This window comes from Jaculus jaculus, chromosome 6, assembly GCF_020740685.1.
Source record: "Jaculus jaculus isolate mJacJac1 chromosome 6, mJacJac1.mat.Y.cur, whole genome shotgun sequence".
Taxonomy (NCBI): domain Eukaryota; kingdom Metazoa; phylum Chordata; class Mammalia; order Rodentia; family Dipodidae; genus Jaculus; species Jaculus jaculus.
Genome location: NC_059107.1, coordinates 69,199,781 through 69,216,548, shown reverse-complemented (window position 1 = coordinate 69,216,548; position 16,768 = coordinate 69,199,781). Strand labels below are relative to the sequence as shown.

Sequence of the window (16,768 nt, the reverse complement as noted above, 5' to 3'; positions counted from 1 at the left end):
TGGGACTAGACACACTGACTGTGTGGCGACTGGCTCTCTCCTTGCTCCCAGCCATGCCATTCCATTTTACGTGTCAGCTGCATATGGAGTCTTCAGCAATAGGGTCTTACCACTGGCTTTTGGTGGGTCATCAAGTACTCTGACAGAGGTCTGTCATTGTTTTGGGAAACCTTGTAGGTTTCTCTGATCAAAAGCTCATTGTGGATGGTAGCCCCAAGCTGGAAGTGGGGGTTACAGGTCAGTGCCCACTAAGAAATTGAGGAAAAACATAACTAATATACAACAGTTAGAGAGGAGAGAGATAGAGGGGAGAGGGGGAGAGGGAGGGAGGGAAGATGTAGAAAATTTCAGACCAAATGGCTGAACCTTCACTAGACCCTTACAGGAAACACCTGAACCACAAGTCATAGCATTTTCAGCCAAAGCTAAAATTCCTGCTAAAACAAAGTTTTTGAAATGTAAAGTGAAATAATATCATAGAAATTAATATTTAATTTCACATAACATGAAATTAATAAAATAAGTGTTGTTAGCAGTGGAATAAGTACAAATAGTGTGCATAGATATTCATGGGAATATCTGTATCTAGATCCTTATAATCATATCAGGTTTTGCTCCTCCTTACCCTGATATACCCATATTTTTTAGACCAGTCCACTCTAACTTACAGTTTACTTCAACTCACTTCTACCATACCCCACTCCAGTGCCTCCTCACTAGCTTCCACATTCACTCTAGCAAGTACTGTGCCTCCTTAAAGCCAGAGAGATCCTCTGCAACAAAGCATGGGTGTTATTTCACACAGATTTTTAGAATTGTAATTGCTGTGCATATACACTTAATACCTCTATAAGACATATTTTGTTTATCAAAGAACTCCATGAGTTTCAATATATACCTCTTCTTCACCATCACAACCATCTGTCATTCATTCTATGTTATTTATTTGAGAGACAGAAAATTTTTCTTAGTTAGATTTGACTCCATTAAAAATGTTTTCTGAATTTTGTTGCATTTCTCATTGCTGTGACAAACCCTTGGCAAGAATAGCTTAAGGAAGAGAGGGTTTCTTTGGCTTACAGTTATAGAGCCTGCAGTTCATTGTGCATGGAAGGCATGGCAGCATGAAGCAGCTATTCACATGCATCCACATTTGGGAGGCGGAGAGTAATTAAGCCTGGTGTTCATTTAGCTTTCTTTTTCTCATTCAGTTTAAAACTCTAGCCCATGAAATAGCTCCACCTACATTTAGGGTGAATTGTCCCTTCTCAGCTGAATATGCAAACTCCTTCACAGATTTAAACAGAAATATGTTTCCATGGTAACTATAAATCTAGCTAAATGGACAACTGAGATTTCAGTGCAGCAACCAATTTCATAAGTCATATTCTTCCTTCTCCCTCTTTCCTAGAGTTTAATGGCTTTGGTTGTCGAGACTGCAGCAGGGTTCAGGCTGCTGAGGAGGCATTTTCACTGCTCAAAATAGGTGGCGCTGCAGGTGACAGTTTGTGATTCTATTAATCAAGAAATGGATGAGGAACTAGAAAGAGAGGAGAAGGTGTTTCTGCTTGGGGAAGAGGCTGCCCAGTATAATAGTGTATACAAGGTTAGTTGAGGCCTGTGGAAGAAATATGGAGACAAGAGGATCATAGATAACCCCATACCAGAGATGAACTTTGCTGGGATTGTTGTGCCACGACCCCTGACCAGGAGCCAAGACCCCCGGTCACCCAGGAGTCACCTAGAGGACCGCCACAGAAGCCGAGACACTCGAATGTAAAAGCAACAGGTTTCTTTTAATGTCAAGCTTAAGCAGGGACTCAATCCACACAGACCGACGCAGCGGGAGTGGGAGAGAGCCTCGACCTTCTAAAAGTAGGGGTTTATAAAGGAAAAGAGTGGGAAGGGGGAAAAGGGGTTACATCACATAGCATCTTTTAAAATGATTGGTTCCAAGAAGGCGTGCGCGGGAACATTTCTAGTTGCTCATCTCTGGTCAGCAGACTGCTTGCAGATCCTATCTTTTGCAAGGGGCCGGAGGCCCCCAGAGCTAAGTATTTCTGGAATGTCCTGTTGAGCAAGCGAGCATGAGTTTCAGAAGCAAAGGTCGGCACTTTAATCAGTTAGTTCCTTATCTGAGCCAAGCCAGGGATCCTCCTTTGTTCACAATGGTTTGTCCTACAATGGCAGTGTCATTGTTTAATTAGTTACGTGTTATTTCTTTCTGGTCTCTCAGGATCTCTGTAGGTGTGGCTATGGCTGGGTTGGGGCTCATTTGTAAATTTATGACCTTCAATTTCTTCATGTAAGCAATTCTCCTACCTCTGCCTCCTGAGTGGGATTAAAGGCATGCACCACCATGCCCAGCTTAAATTTTCTTTTTCTTTTTTTCAAAAGGACTTATTAAGTCAGCTATTCACCATAACAATCCACTGATAATGCTGGAGAACATGTTGATGTATGAAGTTGCATTTTTCTGCAGGAGCACAGTCAAAAGATTTTCTGGTTCCTACTGGAATAGCAAAAGTAAAAAGGCAAAAAACACACATAACCGTAGTTTGCCATTCAAGACCAGTAGGCCATTACTTAGAAGCTGCAACTGTAGTGTCTAAAGAGGGGATTGAATGTGAGGTGATAAATGTATGTACCATCAGATCAATGGACATTGAAGTCAGATAAACCAGTGTCATGAAAACAAACCATCTTCTCACTGTGGATGGAGGCTGGCCACAGTTCAGTGTAGGAGCTGAAATTTGTGAATAATGGAAGGCCCTGCATTCCACTTACTGGATGCAAAGGTCTTAGAAGACAACCCAGTCCCTCAGGTCAAGAACATCATCTTTCCAATAAGGAAGACAATAAATATCTAATTCCAATTTGAATATTATCAAGCCATTGTAATTTATTTAAATTACTTTGTAGAACTTCACCTGAAGTGCACTGCCTTGCAATTCATAAAGTGACCTCTATGGCAACAACTGGTGGTCTGTAGTGGTGAGAAGTTTAAATGTTTAAATGGGAAACTCCACTCCTGTGTCCCCAACTCCATGGTTTCAACTGTTACACTTACCCTATTGTTTGAATAAGATTAAAGTATAGATTAGAGGGTGAAGTTATAAATGTGGCAGAATCCTGATGAAAGATATATCCAAAAAGATAACTAATATGTATAAAAATTAATCTATAGTTGCTATTAGATTGTTTTGCTAGGAATAAAATGATTCCAAATAAAAAAACAAGGTTACGCATATTTTCATGAGTACTCACTAAATTCTCTATTTCTTTCACGTGAGTTCAGCTAATATTTGACAGTGATTTCTTTGAATGCCAAGAATAATCAAACAACCAAACAAATAAAATATGGAAAATTCTAAAAATGTCACATATTTTTTTCCATTCATTTCCAATTTTTTTTTTTTTTTATTGAGCTCTCCTTTTCATGTTATCCAACATATCAAGGCAATTTGTTCCCATCATCAAATTTTTACTATTAAGCAAGATTTCTTAAAATATTTTTGAGTATTCTAAGCATTGGTCTTTGTATAAAGTTATTTCAATATACTTTGCATGACAGCTAAACCAAATCAAAACCAAATTCAAAATAACAAACTTTCACAATGGATGAATGAATATACAAAAATGTGTGTATATATTAGAGATTTATTCATAATGAAGAATGTAATTGTGTAATTTGCAGGAAGATAGATGGAACTGAATATCTTCATGTAACATAATTAAAAGTTAAATATTACATGATTTCTTTATGTGAGGAATCTACAAAAAAATAAGCAAAGGACATGAAAATAGAAAGGTTTATTAGGAACACAGAAGAGGAAAATAGGGAAGTCTAATAAAAGTCTAATAAAAGCAATGGGAAATGGATATAATCAAAGTTCATAATATACCTATAAGTAAATATCATCATGAAACATCCACTTTATTCTATTACTTTTAAAAAATATATAGAAAAAGGAGTAGAGAGATTGCTTAATGGTTAAGGGTGCTTGCCTGCCAAGCCTAAAGACCCATTTCTGACTCTCCAGATTCCATGTAAGCCAGACACACAAAGGTGAGGCAAGTGCAAGGTAGAACATACCCACCACTCGGTGGTGAACATGTTTGGAGTTAAAATGCAGTGGTTGAAGCCCTGCTGTGCCAATTCTCTCTCTCTCTAAAATACACATACATACATACATACATTATATATATGTACTTATACATATGTGTGTTTGTGTGTGTGTGATATCAAGATTACAATCAAGAATAAATACAAAAATGAAAAGATTCTTGTGTATGAAGGAGATTATGCTATCTATAACAGAATGTATGCCAGGGGTCTGCAATAGGATCAAGCATCAAGATCCATATGCCCATCAGCAACTATAGTCATCTTGACTTCAGTTGCCTTAGGAAGGAGCTGTTTAGCTGTGGTAGTCACATCACTCTCATTTACACTAGTAGTAGAGATGATAGAGGATGCTGGAAGTTCCTCAGAGCCACCTGTGCTTGGAGATGCTTGAGGCTGCTTCAAGATTGTGGCTTATCTGGGTAAATCCAGATTGGTATTGACCAAGCACATCCCAGCTTTTCCATTAAGGAACAATGACTAGAAACTGAACAGTAGGTTTCATGTAGGGGAGTAAGCTAGCAAAGCTGCAATGAAATTTTTGTACACTTTCTTGCCATAAATACTGCATAAGACAGAACTGTGTTTGACACATTGCTACAGAACACATTTCCATGTCTGCAAGGTATGTAAGGGTCATGGGTATGGTCCTGAAAAAACAAAAGTGACGACTTGAATGAGAAGCCAATGACAGCCTCTTTCAGTAAAAGGACTCCTTATAAATATTGGTATTACTGAATACTTTATAAGTTGCTTAAATACATACAATTACATTTATAACATTTCTGGTATGGCTTTAACAATCTCTGTGCAGATTCCCTGGTACTTTTAAAAAGTCAAAAACATAACAATAACAAAAAATAAACTAAGCAGAAAAAAATGATGAAATAAAATAAAACAGGAAATGGCCCAAATGGCTTACCTTTAAAACACAAAATAGTTTTAAAGTCATCTTGTTTGGGAAGAGCCTCCTCATTAGTTCTAATTACCTATTAATATAAATACTGACAAGGAAAAGAAACTGTTCTGAATTCCTGTTCTGTTTAATATGCTGAGACAATGAAAAAGGGTTGTGGAAGAGAAGTAGATTTGTGATTTATCTCTCCAGAAGGAGTGTTCTGCCTCCCCTTATGACATGCTTCAGAGAAGCACTTCTAATATTATTCATCTCTGGACACCATGCCCAACATTGCAGTTAGTCTTTGCCCAGTGGGCAGTAAAACGACAGTGCAGTAGGCTCTGATCATATGAGTTCTGTTGACACTTGAAAACATTAGGAGGAAAAACATTCTGAAATTGAAGAGGCAAAAAATGTGCCTGGATAATGTTGTAGTACATAGAAAATATTCCAGCAGTTTATTTCCTCCTTATCACCCTGCCCAATTACTAGAACAGATGGAAGGGGGACAAAATAATTTTATCAAATTATAAAACAAATGAAATGTTTTTAAAAACTTCACTGAAATAGCAATAATGAAATTGGTGATTTCATGGCAATAATATACCCTTGAGACAAATATACTGCAGGTTTTTTTAATCCAAGTTTAATTTGAAAGTATGAGAGCAACTAGCGTTTATCAACTAACCTTTGACTTACATTAAAAAAAAAAAAAAAAAAAAAAAAACACTTTGTAACTGACTCTCTTTAACTAAATATGAGTCTCTTGCTCATGCATGAGGTAGCTATAACTGATCTGAATATCTAATAGAACATTTCAAATGGTAATTATTGCTTCCCAGGTTCTTTATACATAAACAAGCAGAAAGAAGACCACAACAAGCAAATTAAAAAAAAAAAAAACACAAGAATGCTAATGTCAAATAAATAAATAAATATACTCATGTAGCAGATGTTTTGAAATTATACTGACACTGTAAGAGGGCTTGTTCTTTACTTTCTACACTGACTCATTGAAAACTTGTGACATTAGTGAAATATATATATATAGGCTTGATATCTAGAGATTTAGAGCTGACTGATGTCAGAATCCTGTCCGTCTACTTGAAAAAAAAAAAACAAAAAACATTTAGGTTATTATAGCCTTCTCTGAATAGATTTAAGTTTCACTAAAATTTATTTAGATTTTAAATATTCACCAAGTTTCAAGAAAGGTTGAAGGCTTAGTTCCTAGCTGGGTGATGGTAAGACATTTGGTAGATGAGATTTACTTGAAGTAAATGTTGAAGGGCAATATTCCCCCTCCTCTATCTTCCCAGCTGTCATAATTTGAGTAATCTTCTCTATCTCAGGCTTCCTCCTACCACTTGACTTAATTGTGATCGGGTTAACAGTGAACTGAACCTCTGAAATTGTGAGCCAAAACCAACCTTTCTTCCTCTTAAGTGTCTCCTTGCCCTCAGGTATTTTTACATGGTAGGTAATAGAAAAGTGAATAATATAGTAATGTACAAAATGAGTGCCCACAACATACCAGACACCCTTCTAAACAGTATGTTTGATTTTACTGGATACTAGATAGCAGTTCTACAGTGAAGGAACTCTTGTTCCAAACTGCTCATAAATAAAACAACCTAGACAACCTACCATTCCTAAACACTGGTCTTTTAATAATTATGAAATATTGCTTGACTAGAAACTGTGTTTAACCCCCTTATGACTAGACCAAAGCAATTTTGTATACACAAGTCAAAAGTTTATGTGGCTTGTATTCAAGGTCTTCCCAAATGTTATTCCAAAAAATTCTGTATTCCTCAGTTGGAAACTCGTCAATCAGTATGTAGAAACAGACCTCCCTCTGCCTTCACAGGCATTTTTTTATGCTGAAGATTTTTTTTTTTTTCATATTTGTATTTTCTTTCTGTACCATACAACAAAGACTTCTAGTAAAATTTTAGTCTTTTTCTCATCATGTCTTACATTTTAAAAATTTATTTGTTTGTTTGTTTTTTCTTTATTAGTTATGTACATACAGATGTTTTTGTTTTGTTTTAATTATGGGTTTCTCAGAACACAAAGATTCTTTCCCTGGAGTTATTCCAATGTTGGGCAACGATTTCTTGTTGGGAGGCTATTTACAAGGCCTCATATTTGTATGTCTCTGTAGATTCATATCCTGTGTCTTGCTGACAATTTTGGGATCGTGTGCTTTAGCTGAGCAATAGGAAGTACAGTCAGAGAACCAGTTTTTTTAAAGCAGTGAACTGATGAGCAAGACAAGCATGTAAATATTCTGGAAAAACAAGATTCTAGCCAGATTTAGCTCTATATTCATTATAACATGAGGAAAGGAGTAAATGAAACTTCCTGCATGACTATAGCCCAAGCAAAAGCAACAATTTAGACATTGTTCATCTGACCTAGGTATCTGAGAGAGTGAAGGATAGTGATACCAATCTTTCCATGACTGCTCTTTGCTCCCTCACAGCTTGGTATCTTTCTGGTTTTGCCATTTGGTTCTGTGGTCCTGCTCAAGGGATAGGCTAGCTTTCCTTTATTGTGAACTTTCTTCCATCATCTAGGTTGCTCAACAGTCTCAATCATGCCATTGAGTACCATTCCCAACATATGCAGCAAATGGTGGATGTTAAAAGGGGGGTTATCCTTCCAAGGAAAACTACTGTAAAGATATATTCAGCTGCCACGAAAAAGAGATGTATGCACAAAATAAAGGTAAATAAATAATACCTTGTTAGTTGACTTGCTTTATACACTGTGAAAAATGAATTAATTCTAGAACCATGCTAGAATGTAGGCTGGCTAAATGATATTCTTACTTATTATGTTGACTTTTATTGAAAGTATAATTCTCACAGAATTTTACTTAAGAGGTGAAATAAAAATTTATTTCTATCTAATTAATTCAGGAAATATTTCCTAGTGACCTAAGGTTCTGAAAACATATATCTTCTTAGTGTTCTCAATAAATACCTATTTGGGGTTATTCTCATTTTCTGAGTGTGAATAAGGGAAAATTAATTTGAATTCTTGCTATGTAACTCATGTGGCATTGATACAGAGCATGCTAATAATTCAATCTGCAATTATACTTTGTCTTTGCCTGTGAATTTGGAAAGATAAATATATAAATGGTTGGATGTAATTATCATGTTCATTTGTTAACTTTATTTTTTTTAGGATAAGTTAAAAATGTCTTTCTTGAGACTGAAGAAATGGTTCAGCTATTAAAGGATCATGCTTGCTCAAAAATGTCTGTCTTTCTGTCATTAATGGGTCACTATGGTGGTTTGATTCATGTGACCCCCATAAACTTGGGTGTCCTGAATGCTAGGTTCCCAGATGATGGAGATTTGGGAATTTATGCCTCCTGGATGGTGTGTATTGTTGAGGGTGGGCTTATAGCCAGTTTCCCCATGCCAGTGTTTGGCACACTCTCCTGTTCCTGTTGTCCATCATATGTTGGCCAGGAGGTAATGTCTACCCTATGCTCATGCTATCATTTCCCCTGCCATCATGGAGCTTCTCCTATAAGCCTATAAGCCAAAATAAACCTCTTTTTCTCCTCAAGCTGTTCTCAGTTGGGTGATTTCTACCAGCAATTAGAACCTGACTCCAACAGTAAAGTGGTACCAAGAAGTGGGAATTGGTGCTAGACACTTGACTGTGTGGCTTTGGCCTTTTGGAGATGATTTTCAAGAGAAATGTGGAAAGACTTGAAACCTTGGCCTAAGAGACACCTTTCAGTGCTGTAAGTACAGCTTGATGGACTACTGATTAGAGTTGAAAGTCCTGAATGCAGTGAGAACTATGGACTGTGAGGTTTGGCTTATGAGGGTGAGAAAGAGCTTTGCCTGGGCTGGGCTAGTAGTTTGTGTGAGAAGCTTGCTCTTATGCCCATGTCCTGAGAAGTTGTGCAGGGTTGCTTTGCGTAGAAATGAACAGGAGCAAGCAGAGGGATATGGCATAGAAAGAAAAATCTTTGGGTGAACTGCTGTCCATTCAGCTGAAATTGAGTGATTACAACCTTTGAGATTGGGCCAGTTGGCCAGCAATGGGACAACAGGAAGAATGTAGACCTTTTGAAGGGGCCTGATTGCTTAAGGAGTGTCCTGTTCTTCAAAGTCTGTTTTATTTCCCCCCTGTATTAACAAATTGACACCCTACCTGGTATTGTGGAGTATAAGAAATGCAGGAAAGAGAGGGTCATTGGTTTTGCAACATGGTCTTGTGTTTTCGAAACAGCCATGGGCAGTGTGAAGCAGGTTTGCTGAATGCCTGCATGGAGACCTCATGGGGCCATGAGGATGAACCCTGGGTTACAGTGGAGACCCAGTGGAGATGCCCGGACCAAGAGATGGCTGCAAAGAAAGATTGCCAGCCCCAATGAAGTTTTCCAGGACTGTAAGTAGCCCAAGCAAAGGGGTGGAATTGAGAATCCAGAAACTTGTTGCTGGCTAGGATTATCAGATTTAGAGACTTGTCAGTGGCTAGAGTTATTATTTGACTTGTAGCTACAGAGGTTGGTGTTTGCCCTGTTTAAATCATGTATTGCTTCAGTATTGCTTTGCTATACCCAATGCCATATTTTGCAGTGTGAATGTTTATTCTGGGCCATTATGGGTTTTTGTGAATTTTTTTTTTTTTTGGTATTATGGCTCAGTTAAAAGATCTTGGACTATGGGGATATATGAACATCATTGGAATTGGTAAAAACTATGGGGACTTTTAAAGTTGGATGAATGTACTGTATATTTTGTTTATTTTTATTTATTTATTTGAGAGGAACAAATACAGAGAAAAAGCAGAAGAGAGAGAGAGAGAGAGAGAGAGAGAGAGGATGGGGCATTGGGTCCTCCAGCCAAATTTGCCGAAAGGTGCATAATTAGTATGTGATACCATATTTTTAAACTGTTCTTTAAAAAAAAAAATTATGTCTGAGAAGCTGAGCATGGTGGTGCATGCTTTTAATCCAGCACTCAGCAGGCGGAGTTAGGAAGACTGCCATGAGTTTGAGGCTACCTGAAACTACATAGTGAATTCCAGGTCAGCCTAAGCTATAGTGAGACCCTACCTGAAAAAAAAAGAAAACAACAACAAACAAACAAAAAAAAATCTGAGAACTATGGAACATTTCTGCCTTAGGTAGCTTTTCTTTCACTGAGAAAAGAAGAACCCTGACCAAACAACTTAAAAGGAAATAGGATTTATTTAGATTCATAATTCCAGTCCATAGCTTTTAGCCCCATACAATTGAGCAGAACATCATAATGGTAAGACCTTGTGGCAGAAAATTCCTGTTCATAACAGCCAACAGAAAGTAAAGGATACCAATAAATCAAGGCTGGGCAATTAAAATGCCATCTCTAGTAATAACCTATGACCACCACTTAGCCCTGACCTTTAACAGGTTCCACAGCCTTCAAAAATAGCACCACAAGCTGAGGTAGGAAAAATCAGAACATGAGCCTATGGAAGAAATTTAATAGCCAACCACAGCAATTTTCCTTTGATATGCAAAAATGTAAATTTATCCTTTTGGACCTCAAGTCATAGGCAAGGATTTGAAAGAGTAAAACTACTATTATGTTTGACATTGACTTGACTTTATTTTGAAGCTGCTTACCATTATTAATGATAACAAAAACCATAATGAGAAAGTTTTCAGTGTATTTCAAAACAGAAAATTATAAAAAGTATTGCATGGTCATTCAGCTGGTGAAAATTTAAGAGACAAATTTTAAATTTCCAATGTGTTATCAAATTGTTTTTTTATAATATGCTTTTCAATTTGCTAATTCCTTTTTAAGGTGGTTTCTATTTTGAAGACACTATGGAGACAGCATATTTAATTACAATAGTTGGAAGAGAAAAATGTAAGTGTTATTGCTATATCCTAATTCCTGGGAATTGAAACATTCAATCCTGAAGATAGGAAGGAGTCAAGAGGCCAATATGCCTGGGAGAACTGAAACTTAAAAGGTCACAAGACCACTCCTCAGGTTAAAAAAAAAAAAAAAAAAAAAAAACAAAACTATGGACGGGCAGACTCTAGTGTTGTTATAGCAAATCACCTGAATTGAAACATTCCCTTCTGAAAGGAGTAGGGAATCAAGGGCTCATTAAATCTGGGGAAAATTCTCATGACCCTTCCCCAAGGATGCATAAAGTGTAACCATCCTCTATTTCAGAGGGTATGCATGTTGAGTAGGCCAGAGTTCCTGGTTTCTGCCCCAACTCCCAGTTCTCTGGTCCTGTTACCCCTGCTGCTGACTTGGGGCTGCCTGGACATTGCTGATGTGCTGCTAAAGCAAGCCTGTTCTGACTTTATGATTAGCCTGCCCCAGGTTACCAAATCCTGGATCCCTGCTGTGGAGGGTGCATGCACAGAGTAAGTAGCCCAGAGCTCCCAGTTTCTTCCACACCTCCCAGTTCCCTGGTCCTGGTACCCCTAATGCTGGCTTGGGGAAGCCTAGTCCCTGCTTGTGTGCTGTAGAAGCAGGGAATTTACTCTGTCTCCCTCATTAACTGACCTCTGGTTCCCCAAATCCCAGTTCCCCTGAGATAGAGGGTGCACAGGCCACTTTGTGAGCTGGCTCCCCAGCTTCCTGTGCCTAGTTCCCTTTTCCTGAAAAGTGTGCACAAATGGAGTGAATAGGCTAGAGCTCCCAGTTTCCCACCTCCAAGTACCTCAGGTACCTTTGATGTATTTGCATTCTCTACAGCCTATGCATATGCAATTCCATGCCATCCTACACCAATTTGGTTCACATTTAAAACAAAACACTCATTGAAGATCATACAAGGACAAATACTTGCTTGACTTGCTTCTTTCTCAAGAAAGAAAATAGCCTATTCCTTGAGATCGATATATCACAAAGCAAAAAATAAAAATAAAAAAGTAGGAAAAATTAGAGATCTCCAATAAGGATGTCTAGTTCTTCATTGAAAGCTACCAATGAAAACAAAGAGAAAACAAAAGAAATTGAAGCCCCAAATGAAAACACAACAAGCTATGTAACCCTGATCAAAAGAATTGTAGAACTGTAAGAAAAGGATCAAATAACCAATAATCCCATAAATGATATTGAGCAGAATCATCTCTTAGAGTAGTCAGCTTTTGTCACTACACTTAAATTATTTGAAGAAAACCAGAGAAGCTTAAAAAAATACATAAATGAATTGATGGTGAGACAACAAATAGGGGACCTCAATATCCAGAAGTTTAAGCTTAATGAAGACTTGATTAAATGCAAGAATGAATTTCAGGAAGCATCAAAAACATCAGACCTTGAACTGAAATGTACCTCAAAAAGAGATGGACACAATACAACATAACACAAAAGAAAACAAAAATCAAATATACCTTTAAAAATATCTCTAGAACCCTTCATTAACAGAGTCACTCATGTGAAATACAGAACCTCTGAGATGGAAGACATGACAGAAGAAACTGACTGGATGTCCAAAAACTTTGCTATGTAAAAAACTTATGTGAACAGAATATACTGGAACTGTGGGACAACATAAAACAACCAAACATCTGGTCATGGGTATACCAGAATGAGAAGAAATAAAGAATATACTCAATAATATTGTTGAAGAAAATTTTCCCACTCTTGCAAAAGAGAGGCCTGCCAGGCATGATGGCACACATCTTTAATCCCAGCACTTGGGAGGCAGAGGTAGGAGGATCGCCGTGAGTTTGAGGCCACCCTGAGACTACATAGGTAATTCCAGGTCAACCTGGACCAGAGTGAGACCCTAGCTTGAAAAACAAACAAACAAAAAAAGAGAGGCCCATCCAGATACAAGAAGCTCACAGGACACCAAACAGACAGGACCAAGGAAGAAACTATCCAAGGCACTTCATAGGTAAAACTCTTAAGAATGAGAATAAGGAGAGTGCTAAAAGCAGCAAAAGAAACAACACATTAATTATATACAATGGCAAACCCGTCATAATTACATCACATTTCTCAAAGGAAACACTGAAAGCTACAAGGAACACTTCAAAATTGAAAAACCTATGGCTTCCAACTCAAACTACTGTACCCAGTGAAAGTATCCCTCATAACAGAGGTTGAGAGAAAAATTTCCATGAAAAAATAAGCTGCATGATAATGGGAGGAAAAAGCCAAACCTACAGAGATCAGGAAAGAACCTACACAGAGGAGTCAAGTGATCAATCTCAAGAATATACAAGAAGAAGATTACAATAACCAAGATCACAATAACCAAAACTAGAGCAGGCTCAAAAATGTACAAAGGCTATTAAACCTGATAAAGTACTCCATCATGGCAGGGACTAAATCAACTTCACAGTTATTACCTTAAATATCAATAGTCTTAAATCACCCATCAAAAGAAACAAGTTAACAGAGTTTATCATAAAAATGGACCCTTCTGTCTTTTGTCTTCAAGCAACCCACCACACCACTCAAGACAGACACCTCCTCAGGGTGAAAGAAGGGAAAATGATATTTCAAGCAAATGCAAATAAGGAACAAGCAGATGTTCCTATATTAATATCTGAAAAAATAGACTTTAAACCAATAGCAATCAAAAAGGAAAAAGAAGGCCACTTCTTAGTCATCAAGGGAGTGGTCCAACATGAAGACATCACAATCATAAATCTATATGAACCAAACACAGATATAACACACTTTATAAAACAAAACCTATTTGACAAAAAAACAGAAGTAAATACCAACACCCACATAGTTGGAGACTTCAGTACTCCATTGTCATCAATAGACAGATCATTCTAAGGATAAAATCAACAGGAAAATACAACCAAAAAGAACACCATAGGTCAATTAGATCTAAGGGACATCTACAAAACTTTCCAAATGTACAGAATTCTTCTCAGCTGCCCATGGAACTTTCTCCAAAATAGATCATATATTCAGCCATAAAACATGCCTGCATAAATTCAGGAAAATTGACATAACTTCCTGCATCATATCAAATCACAATACTTTAGAAATTAACAATAAGAGACACATCAGGAACTCCACTAGCTCCTGGAGGCTGAAAAACACACTTTTAATCAATTAATGGGTTGCTTAAGAAATTAAAAATGAAATTGTAAAATTTCTATAGTTGACTGAAAATTTAAACACAACTTACCAAAACTTATGGGACATACTGAATGCAGTCCTTAGGGAAAAATTCATAGCATTAATTGCCTTTATAAGAAAGATGGAGAGATTCCAAGTTAATAACCTAACCATCCACCTAAAGGTGGTATAAAAATAGGAAAAATATAACCCTAAGAGCTCCAAGTGAAAGAAATAATGAAGATCAAAACAGAAATTAATGAATTGGAAACTGAAAAAACAATGAATAAAATAATTGAAATAAAGAATCTGGTTCTTTGAAAAAATAAACAAGATTGATAAACCCAGGACCAATTTGATAAAATAAAAATAAGGGAGCATCAAATTAACAAAGTAAGAAATGAAAGGGGAGAGGTCATAACAGACATCAGTGAAGCTGGTAAAAAGATCAGGACATACTTCTAACACTTTACTACTCAAAATTGGATAATCTGGAATAAGTGGATGAATTCCTAGACATATACCATCTACCAAAAGTAAACTTATAGCAGATAAATCTCCTAAACAAACATATTACATTCACTGAGATTGAAAGAGGTAAACAAAAACCTCATCAGAAAGAAAAGTCGAGGTCAGTATGGCTACTCAACCAAATTCTACCAAACCTTCATTGAGAACTGGAACCAATTTGTCAAAATGTTTCACATATTCTGAGAACAAAGAATCTTTTCCAACTCACTTTATGAAGCTAGCATCACCCAAATACCAAAATTAGATAGAGATTCAACAAGAAAAAAATATGGACCTATGTCCCTGATGTAATTAGATGCAAAGATCCACAACAAAATCCTTGCAAACTGAATTCAACAACACATCAAAAGCATTGTCCACCTAGATCAAGTAGGCTTCATTCCAGGGATACAGGAATGTTTCAGGGCACAGAAATTGGTCAGCATAATACACCATGTAAATAAACTTAATAAAAATCCCACATGAGGGCTGGAGAGATGGCTTAGCAATTACGGCATTTGCCTGCAATGCCAAAGGACCTGGGTTCGATTCTTCAGGACCCATGTTAGCCAGGTGCACAAGGGGGTGCACATGTCTGGAATTTGCAGTGGCTATAGGCCTTGGTGCACCCCTACACTCTCTCTCACGTGCCCCACTTCCTTCCTCTGTCAAATAAGTAAAAATAAAATATGTCATCTAGTACTCTGACAGAAATCTGTCATTCTTACAGAGACATTTATCGTACCAATAACTGTGGGCTAACTCTACAATGCATGACCCATATACCTCAACAAGGAGGGGCCAATGGGGACAGGGTAGGTCACGGATGAGCCTCATAATGGTACCAAACTGCCTATAATTGCAGAATAGAAAACTTAAAAAAAAAAAAAGTAAATTAAAAAAAATGTTTGAAAACATACTGCATGATCATTTCAATAGGTGCAGAAAAGGCCTTTGAAAAAATACAGCATTACTTCATGTTCAAAACACTGGAGAGAATGGGCATGGATTGTTTCTAACTCAACATATTAAGAGCTATATATCAAGCACTTAAAGCCCAAATAATTCTTAATGGGGACTCACAGAGTTCCCAGTGAGGTCAGCAGCAAGACAGGGGTGCCCACTATCACCACTGCTTTTCCACATGGTATTAGAGATCCTAGCCCAAGCAATAAGACATGACAAAGAAATAAAAAGAATGAAAATTATAAAGGAAGTCAAATTAATTCTACTTGAGATGAAATGATCTTATATAAAAGTGACCCAAAAGTTTCCATCTCAAAATTTAAATGTTATTAATTCCTTCAGGAAAATAGAAAGACACAAAATTAACATACAAAATTAGTATCCTTTCCATATGCAAAGGACTGATATACAGAGAAAGAAAACACCAAGATTGTTCCATTTTCAATACCCACCAAAAATTCAAACACATTGGAATACCATTAACCAAGGATGTAAAAGGCCTATGAAATAAAAGCATAAAAACTCCACAGAGAAATGATGGAGGATTTGAGATGATGGAAAGACCTCCTGTGCTCCTGGATAGGTAGAATAATATTGTGAAAATGGTAATTCTACCAAAAACAATATAAAGAATTAATGTGATACCAATAAATATTCTACCATCATTCTTCAGAGAGATAGAAAAACATGATTTCTAAGCTCCTATAAAAATGTAGCAGGCCTCAGGTATCTAAGCAACAATAAGAAATACCAAACAAATAAACAAAAAAAAGCATTTCTAGAGGTATCACCATGCCCAATCTAAAGGTATACTACAAAGCCATAGTACCACAACAACTCAAGCTGATCCAGGATAGGAACCACAGATGAGTGAGAACATGTGGTATTTGTCTTTCTGTGATTTTTTAATCTTTACGTGATTATGATCTATGTTTCCCAGGAATCTCCATATTGATTTCCATAGCAGTTGCACAAGTTTACATTTGAATTAACCATGGATGAGGGGTCCTGTCTCCTCACATCATCATTAACATTTATTGTTCATTTTTTTTTTTTTGACTGCCATCCTTACTGGGGTAAGTTGGAATCTCATAGTTGTTTTAATGTACATTTCCCTGATGTTGAACATTTTCTTAAGTGTGTGTTAGTCATTTGTACTTCTTCTTCAGTGAATTCCTTATTCAGTGA

The 16,768-nt window shown here is 37.0% G+C and overlaps 1 pseudogene; it reads left to right on the top strand.

Annotated features, from left to right (window-relative positions):
* Window positions 1-1,417: 1,417 nt before the first annotated feature.
* On the top strand, window positions 1,418-2,870 carry LOC101595160 (annotated as a pseudogene).
* The last annotated feature ends 13,898 nt before the right edge of the window (window positions 2,871-16,768 follow it).